Source organism: Benincasa hispida, chromosome 2 (assembly GCF_027475165.1).
Source record: "Benincasa hispida cultivar pf3 chromosome 2, pf3_genome.v1.1, whole genome shotgun sequence".
In the NCBI taxonomy this organism is placed as follows: domain Eukaryota; kingdom Viridiplantae; phylum Streptophyta; class Magnoliopsida; order Cucurbitales; family Cucurbitaceae; genus Benincasa; species Benincasa hispida.
Window position 1 is genome coordinate 58,399,400 of NC_143479.1, and position 9,074 is coordinate 58,408,473.

The following is a 9,074-nucleotide window of genomic DNA, read 5'->3' on the forward strand; positions in this document are numbered from 1 at the left end:
GTGAAATATTCTGCAAAAGGCTTGTCGTGGTAGCCACTTGTGCAGAGAGCGTAGCTGCGTTAGAGTCAATAGAATTCACATTCTGAGATCGCCTCTTCCTATCTGCTCTTGTGTCGTAAGTGTCATCTACCCATTCCATATTATGCTTGGCTATGCGGTCCAATATTTCCTTAGCTTCATTATAAGATTTGTCCATGATACTGCCAGTTGCAGCTGCGTCGGCTGCCATTTGAGATGCTCTGTTTAATCCACCATAAAAGGTCTCCATCTGGATGGTTAACGGTAATCCGTGATTGGGGTAATTCTTGATTAATCCTTTAAAGCGCTCCCATGCAGCACTCAAGGTTTCAAATTCTTCTTGCTCGAAGTTCATGATCTCTCTCCGCCTCCTTGCGTTTGTGGTGGGTGGGAAGTATTTCTGCATGAATTTCTCCACCAACTTTTTCCAGGTCTTGATCTCCCTAGGCTCCAAAGAACTTACCCATTGCTTTACGTCGTCACGCAGAGAATATGGGAATAAAGATAGCCTAATAGCTTCTAGAGTGATCCCAGGAATCACAAACAAGTTGCACGTCTCCAGGAAACGTTTCATGTGAGCGTGAGGGTCTTCTCCCCGAGCACCCTCAAATTGTCCAGGTGTTTGGAGCATTTGTAACATCACAAATTTCATCTCAAATCTTGTCCCATCTGGCGTTGGATATATGATCCCTGGTGAAAAATGTTGTATGATTTTCCGTTAGTTGCCTCTTTTAATTTGACCACTTACATACATTGGAAAGAGTCTTTTAAAACATTTTTCGTGGTAAATGACCTCGAGTTTGTCATAGTTGAGGAGTGTCCTCAAGTCCCGACCTATGATGCACCGAAAAATGTTCGTAATGCATATGAGGTGTGGATGAAGGCTAATTTGATGGCTCGACTTCACATTTTGGCTAGCATACCTGATGCATTAGTCAAAAGGGCTGAGAACATGGTCATTGTGCGTAAGATCATGGACTCGTTGCAAGAATTGTTTGAACGTCAGTTCTCACTTTTTGAGCAAAAAGAGATGAATGACAAAGAAACTAGTAGTATCAGTTCCCAAGATAATCTCCAGTCTTTCTTGAATGTCAAGGGACTAAAAGAGAAAGCAATTGTTGCTGACTTAGATGAAGTTCATCGACGAGAATTGTTCTCTGAAATGGAACTTGGAGCTTATTTAGGTTCTGATACTGATCCCACTACTCTTCTGAAGAGGAAGAAGTTTGAAGATAGTAAATGTGATTTATTTCTCTTAGAGACATGTTTGGTAGAAAATGATGATTCTGCCTGAATACTTGATTCAGGTGCTACTAACCGCGTAAGTTCTTCTTACCAAGGATTTAGTTCATGGAAAAAGTTGGAAGATGGATAGTTGACTCTTCGAGTGAGTACTGGTGAGGTTGTTTCAGTTGTTGCTGTACGCAGGCTGAAGTTATTTTTGGACAAGAAATGTTATCTGTTATTGGATAATATTTATGTAGTTCCTTATATTAAGAGGAACTTAATTCCAATTTCTTGTCTGATTGAACAAGGTTATACCATCTTTTTTTTTTTTTTTTTTTCTGAGAATAAAGTGTTTATTTTCAAGAATGGTATGGATATTGGTTTTGGTTCAATGGAAAATAACTTATATGTTCTAAGGTCGTTAGTCATAAAAACCTTGCTTAATACTGAAATGTTCAAAATAGCGACAACGACAAAAAGACCAAAGATTTCTCCTAAGGAAAATGCCTATCTTTGGCATCTAAGGTTAGATCACATCAACCTCAATAGGATTGAAAAGTTGGTGAAATGTGGACTTCTAAATTGTTTAGAAGAAAACTCCTTGCCAGTATGTGAATCATGCCTTGAAGGAAAAATGACCAAACGACCTTTTACTGGAAAAGATTATAGAGCCAATGAGACATTGGAGCTTATACATTCAGACCTCTATGGTCCGATGAGTGTTAGAACTCGAGGTGGGTATGAATATTTCATCTTTTTCATAGATGATTATTCAAGATATGAGTATCTATACCTAATGCAACATAAGTCTGATGTCCTTGACAAGTTCAAGGAGTATAAGGCTGAAGTTGAAAACTTGTTAGGTAAGAAGATAAAAACACTATGATCTGATCATGGTGGAGAGTATATGGACCTTGAATTCCAGAGAACATGGAATCACATCCCAAATCTCGACCCCAGATACACCTCAGCAGAATGGTGTATCAGAAAGGAGAAACAGAACCCTATTGTACATGGTTCGATCTATGATGAGTTATGCTCATCTTCCAGACTCGTTTTGGGGATTTGCAGTGGAGACTGCATGTTAGATTTTGAACAATGTTCCCTCAAAGAATGTTTCTGAAACACTTTTTGAGCTATGAAGAGGCTGTAAAGGTAGTTTACGCCACTTCAGGATTTGGGGATGTCCGACCCACGTGCTTGTGGCTAATCCTAAAAAGTTGAAACTGTGTTCAAAAGTTTGCCTCTTTGTAGGCTTCCCCAAAGAAACGATGGGTAGATACTTCTATGATCCGAGTGAGAACAAGGTGTTTGTATCGACAAATGCTATCTTCTTGGAAGAATATCACATCAGGGATCATAAGCTACGAAGTAAGCTTGTTTTAAGTGAGATTTCTAGTGAGACTACTGAAAGTTCGACAAAAGTTGTTGAACAGACTGATAGATCAACAAGAGTTGTTGATGTCGGTTCATCTAGTCAACCATCTCAAGAGTTGAGATTGCCTCGATGTAGTGGGAGGGTTGCAAACCCACCGAAATGCTACATGGGTTTGACTAAAGCCCAAAACATCATGTCTGATGATGGAGTTGAGGATCCATTGTCTTATAAGCAAGTAATGGAGGATGTTGACAAAGATGAGTGGATTAAAGCCAGAATCAGGAAATGCAGTCTATGTTCTTCAATTATGTCTGAAAACTTGTGGATTAGCCTGATGGGGTAAAACCTATAAGGTGTAAGTGGATCTACAAGAGAAAACGAGGTGTAGATGGAAAAGTGTAGATCTTTAAGGCTAGACTCGTGGCAAAAGGTTATACTTAGGTCAAGGGAGTGAACTATGAGGAAACTTTCTCACCTGTTGTCATGTTGAAGTCTATCAGGATTCTCCTGTCCATAGCCACATTTTATGATTATGAGATATGGCAAATGGACGTCAAGACTGCCTTTCTGAATGGTAATCTTGAGGAGACCATTTACATGGCTCAACCAAAGGGATTCATTGTTCCAGATCAAGAGCAAAAAGTTTGTAAGCTTAATAGGTCCATTTATGGGCTGAAACAAGCATCTAGGTCGTGGAACATTAGATTTGATAGTGCGTAATTTGGCTTTGATCAGAATGTTGATGAGTCTTGTGTTTACAAGAAAAACATCAACAACTCAGTAACTTTCCTGGTGCTGTATGTGGATGATATCCTACTCATTGGGAATAATGTAGGTTTTCTGACTAACATTAAAACATGGCTAGTTGCTCAATTCCAAATGAAAGATTTAGGAGAGACACAATATGTTCTAGGGATCCAGATCATTTGGGATTGTAAGAACAAGAGGTTGGCATTGTCTTAAGCATCGTACATTGACAAGATGTTGATCAGGTACTCGATGCAAAATTCCAAGAGGGGTTTATTACTCTTCAGGCATGGAATTATTTTGTCTAAAGAGCAATGTCCTAAGATACCTCAAGTAGTTAAGGAAATGAGACGGATTCCCTATGCTACGGCTGTTGGAAGCCTTATGTATGCAATGTTATGTACTAGACCTGACATTTGCTATGCAGTAAGGATTGTCAGTCGATATCAGTCCAATCTAGAATTAGATCACTAGACGGTGGTCAAAACGATTCTCAAGTATCTCCAAAGAACAAGAGACTATATGCTCGTGTATAGAGATAAGGATTTTATTCTTATAGGATACATAGACTCTAACTTTCAGACTGATAGAGATTCTCGAAAATTGACACCAGGGTCAATATTCACTTTAAATGGAGGAGCTGTAGTTTGGCGAAGCATTAAGCAAGGATGCATTGCAGACTCCACTATGGAAGCCGAATACATAGTCTCTTGTGAAACTTCTAAAGAGGCTGTTTGGCTTAGGAAGTTCCTTACAGATTTAGAAGTTGTTCCAAATATATCTTTGTCGATCACATTCTATTGTGATAACAGCAGGGATGTGGCAAATTCTAAGGAACCTCGGAGTCACCGAAGAGGCAAGCATATCAAACGGAAGTATCATTTGATCAGGTAGATTGTGCATCACGGTGATGTGATAGTCACGAAGATCGCGTCGGAGCACAACATTATTGATCCGTTTACAAAGGCTCTCACGGCTAAAGTGTTCGAGGGTCATCTTGAGAGTCTAGGTCTACGGGACATATGACACCTTGTCTAGGGCAAGTAGGAGATGATATTGGGGTATAGAGTATGCCCTAGTCGCCTGAGGAATTAAGACAAATGGGAGATTGTTGGGATTGGTGTCCTAATTCTCTCAGTGGTCTCGTAGTTTGTAAACATTTTGTACACATTGTTATTAATAAAATAAATATTATTTTATATGCATTTACTCAAATCCAGTAAACTAAGATCCGTGGTTATTTCATGTAACTTAAGCATGTATGTGAAACATACAAGTGGATCATGCCTTAAGTAATAACCTAAATGGTCTGTAGTATAAGGATAAAGGAGGGATACCTTATCCTGGTGACACTATGGATACGACCCGCTTTGTAGATGTTATAAGTGTTGTAAAGTACTACAAATGGTCTGATCCTGACCATTCATGTGGAGATATGCGAGCGGGGTATCCTATACAAAGAGTTTATATAAGATCGAACCACGAGATGATTAGTCTCTTTATATAACGCCGTTGATAATTGATACTTACATCTCACTAGGATGACCATGGGTGACATGACCTTAATCCTGAGTGAGTTGGGAACTTATGCTTATGAGGACAATTCTTTGATTAGTATGGGTGAGAGTGGCCAGCCTGCCAACTCAATAAGGCTACCTTTTTGGGGATTCATCTGATTGGGGAGCTGGGAACTTAGCTACATAAGACAAAATTCACTGCTTCCCCGAAGCAGGGGTAAGTAGATAAATTGCTCCATTAAGGGCTGATTTCGGATCTTAAACATAGTGGTCACACCCTCTCTTTGGAAGAGAGGACTCAGTCATAGTAGGACTATGACTTATTGTTCATTAGAGAAATCAGTGGTACTTAAGGAGTTAGATGTAACTATAGGAACAAAACGATAAATTGGTCCAGTTATACTTACGAGCGATTTGTGAAGGGTCATCGCACTATTGATTGGTCATATGGACATAGAAATATATCTATAGTGCAAAGAGTGCAGCTGTCGGTCTTTAGTGGAGTGACCAATAATTAACGAATGGTGGATCTCGTGACTAAAGAGTTTAGTCAGTTATTCACATACTGTTGGAGCTTCAAGCTACAAGTCTATAAGGTCCTCTTGGTAGTTCAATGGGTTCAAGTTGAAAATCAGATTTTGGGTCAGTTTGAAGTGTTTAAATTAACAAGAGGAAATTCAATTATATGTGATATAATTGATGTGATGTATTAGATACATTAATTGGAGAAATTGTTATAAATATTATTTATATTAAATACCATAAAATAGAAAAAGAACTATGGTTTATATGTTTCATATGACGACATATTAAAACTATAGGTTATAAATATAATATGATTAGTTGGTTATCGTATTTATTTATAATATATTAATTATATGATAATTAATTTTTTTTCTCTAATAACCGAATTGAGTGGGAGGTTATTGGAAGTTTTATGGTAACCGTGAGATAAAAGAATTTTTTTTTTCCAAAATTAGATGATGATTCATTCGAAAAATCTCACGGAAAACGCTATCAAGTAAAAAATGTTTTTACTAAGTGATAGCGTTGAGAGCATACACAATCGAGCTACGAGTTGACTATACGATAGTTACTTACTTGATCGTTGCTACACGATCGAGTAGCAAAGTCTATACGATAGGCCTCATCTTCTAAATGATTGAGTACGTCATCTATACGATAGACAGTCTTCATCTCTCACATACTCGATCGTCTACTCAATCTTCTAGCTCCTGTTTTCCTCAATCCAAGATCATACAGAGCCCACAACTCTTGGATTCTCACACATAGAATACCAAGGTAACACTTGTGGTGGTGTTCTAATTCAGTTCGAGGATCGAGTTGGATTCGATTGGGTTCGAGGTGCATCCAGTTATTCGTGTTGTTGGTTGTTCGTTTGTTGTGTTTATGCTCGTGCTGACTGAACGATTTGCTGAATGATCAAGGGATATTAGAAGAAGTGTTCTTCAAAGGTATGCATATTTTATCCCTTACTTATTTCTATTAAGAATCATGTTGTAATTTCTAATTATGTATAATCTGTTTGTTTTCGTTTAGACTATAATTGTTTATGTTCATTTTGAATAGGATTTGGAACGATCCATTTCCGCTGCTCATGGAGATATCTGTTTAAATTTCCTCCATGAAGCACAGACACGGATGCAACTACACGATACAGATACGATTAGATACGACGATTCGTCAATTTCTAAAAAAACTAAGATACAGATACATTGAAGTATACCTCATTTTTTATATATTATTTTAATATATATTTCTAAAAAGCGAGGATACTGATACATTGAAGGTACATTTTCTCTTGCTTAAAAAAATAGGTTGCTTGTTTTAGATTGAAAAAGATTAGATGAGTTGTTTGTTTTTTTTCTTTAGAAAAAGTAAGCATAAAAAGTAGATACATTAAATCGCTCGTCAGATACGTATCTGAGAAGTATCTAGAAGTATCGATATTTGATACGTGTCCGATACTGATTCTTTACCTCACATGAAGTATTTATGCTTCATAGGATTTCCTTCAAGGGAGAGCATCACAACGTTGAGTGTGTTTATGCTGAGGTTAAAGACGTGTCATAATGCAGGCCCTTGATGCTTGGTTATGCGCATGCGGAGGGGAATGTCCGTCAAACTACATAGTGTTGCAACACTAGGGTTGAGCGTTGCAACGCTACCATTATGCCTTCAAGCGTTGGACTTGAGCATTGTTCCATTTTCGGAGCGTTGCAACGCTAGGGAGAGGGTTGCAACGTTGCCTTGCACCTGAGTCTACTGCCTTCAAGCATTGAGCGAGCATTGGGCTTATGCTTTGGAGGAGCGTTGCAATGCTTAGTAGGGCAGAGAACTTTAATGAGTTGGTCTTTTTTCGTCCTTTGTTCACATTGGCTCCTATCATGGCAATCTTAACGTCTTTTTGTCCCAAACACTTCATTTGAATGCTTGTACACTTGAGTCCTACAAAACAATCGAATTAAACATATTAAGTGGCTTAACAACCCCGAGTTAAGTAGAGAAAAATAGCAAGTTTTCGGTGATATCGGTGTTGTATAATGAGATTAAACATTTCGTGATCCGGTCTTAACAAAATCCTTTGTATAGAATACCCCTACTCACATGCTTCCACATGAATGATCGGGATTAGATTATTTGTAGTACTTTACAACAATTGTAACATCTACAAAACGGGTCATACTCGTAGTGTCACCAGGATAAGGTATCCAACCTTATCCATCTACTACATACCATTTAGGTTATCACTTAAACATGATCCACTCGTATGTCTTTACATACATGTTTAAGCTACAAGATAACCTTAGATGTTAGTTTATTGGTTTGTGGTTAATGCAACTAATTTTGAAATAAAACATCAAATATTTTAATACATAAATAAAATGTTCATACATTACAATTACAAACTAAAAGACTCTACGAGAAGGCATCAACCCCAACAAATTTGATGCTGATGTTGACAAATATTCCTTAAAAAGTATAAAAATAAAATAATTAAAAAAAGATATTAAGTTGGAAAATAAATATTTTACTCTTTCTCTACATATTAAAATGTTTATTTTTATAATATATTCATACTTATTCTTTTTTAATATTTTTATAATTAAAATAAATGATTCACCTCTCATGTCGATATTGATAAATAAAAAAATATTGATAAAAATGTAGATATGTCAAAAGTAATTTAATACAAATATTAAGACTATACCAAATTGCTTATATATTTGAAATTCAATAAACAACTCATTACAAAAGTTATAGAAAAAGAACAATGAACCAATAGTTATTAGAAATAAGGGCTAACATTGAATAATATTTGTATACTAAATGTAAATAGAATAGAATTAATCTCATTTTTAGAAAAAGAACAAAATTAACTTCTAAAAAGGTTTGGTGTCTCATATTTGCAAATTCATTGCATTTGTGTTATGCATTGAAACACAAAATTTATTACTTTCAAAATCTCAATTTCTTAAACACTTTGTAAATATTGCAAAATTTTGTATTGATGATTAATAATTTATTATTGTGAATTTGATCGTAAATCATAAATAATATTTGAAAATTAATGTTTTTTTTGTTTAATTTATTTTTTGGATTCAACAATATGTGAAGATTTAATCATTTGATCTTTTAGTCAATAGTACGTACTTTATATCAGTCGAATTATGTTTATATAGACGAAATATATCATAGTTACTTGGTGATATTTTTAAAGTTTTTTTAGGTAATTATTTTTTTAATACAAATAGAGGATAAAGATTCAACTATAGACTTAGTGATCGCTAACACTTCTTGAGACATTTGTTAAAGATTTATGGTTATTATGAACATATATTTTTTTTTTTCACGGATTAAACTATTTTCATTGATAGCTAATTTAATTTCTCTAACAGTATTGGAGGTTTTTAGATGAAAGTTAACATATATTGTTGAGTTTTACTCATTAAAATTGACACATAAAACTGATTAGGTAAAACTATTTTTCTTTTCCAAAGCAATTTTATTTGATTATCAATTATTATTAAACTTCCTTTTAACAAAATATTATTAAACTTCCTTTAAACAAATTATATTAAACTTCATTTCTTGTTTTGGCCAACAAAATCATCTATATAAAGCCACCCTTCATGGAACCATTTTTAGAAGAAAGTTTAATCTTC

General features: G+C 35.6%; 1 non-coding gene across 1 annotated transcript; it reads left to right on the forward strand.

The window, feature by feature from the left end:
• The first annotated feature begins 284 nt into the window (after nucleotides 1-284).
• Nucleotides 285-390, forward strand: LOC120072429 (small nucleolar RNA R71). The gene has a single exon (XR_005480488.1). It is a non-coding gene; the product is annotated as a small nucleolar RNA R71 (small nucleolar RNA).
• Nucleotides 391-9,074: the final 8,684 nt, after the last annotated feature.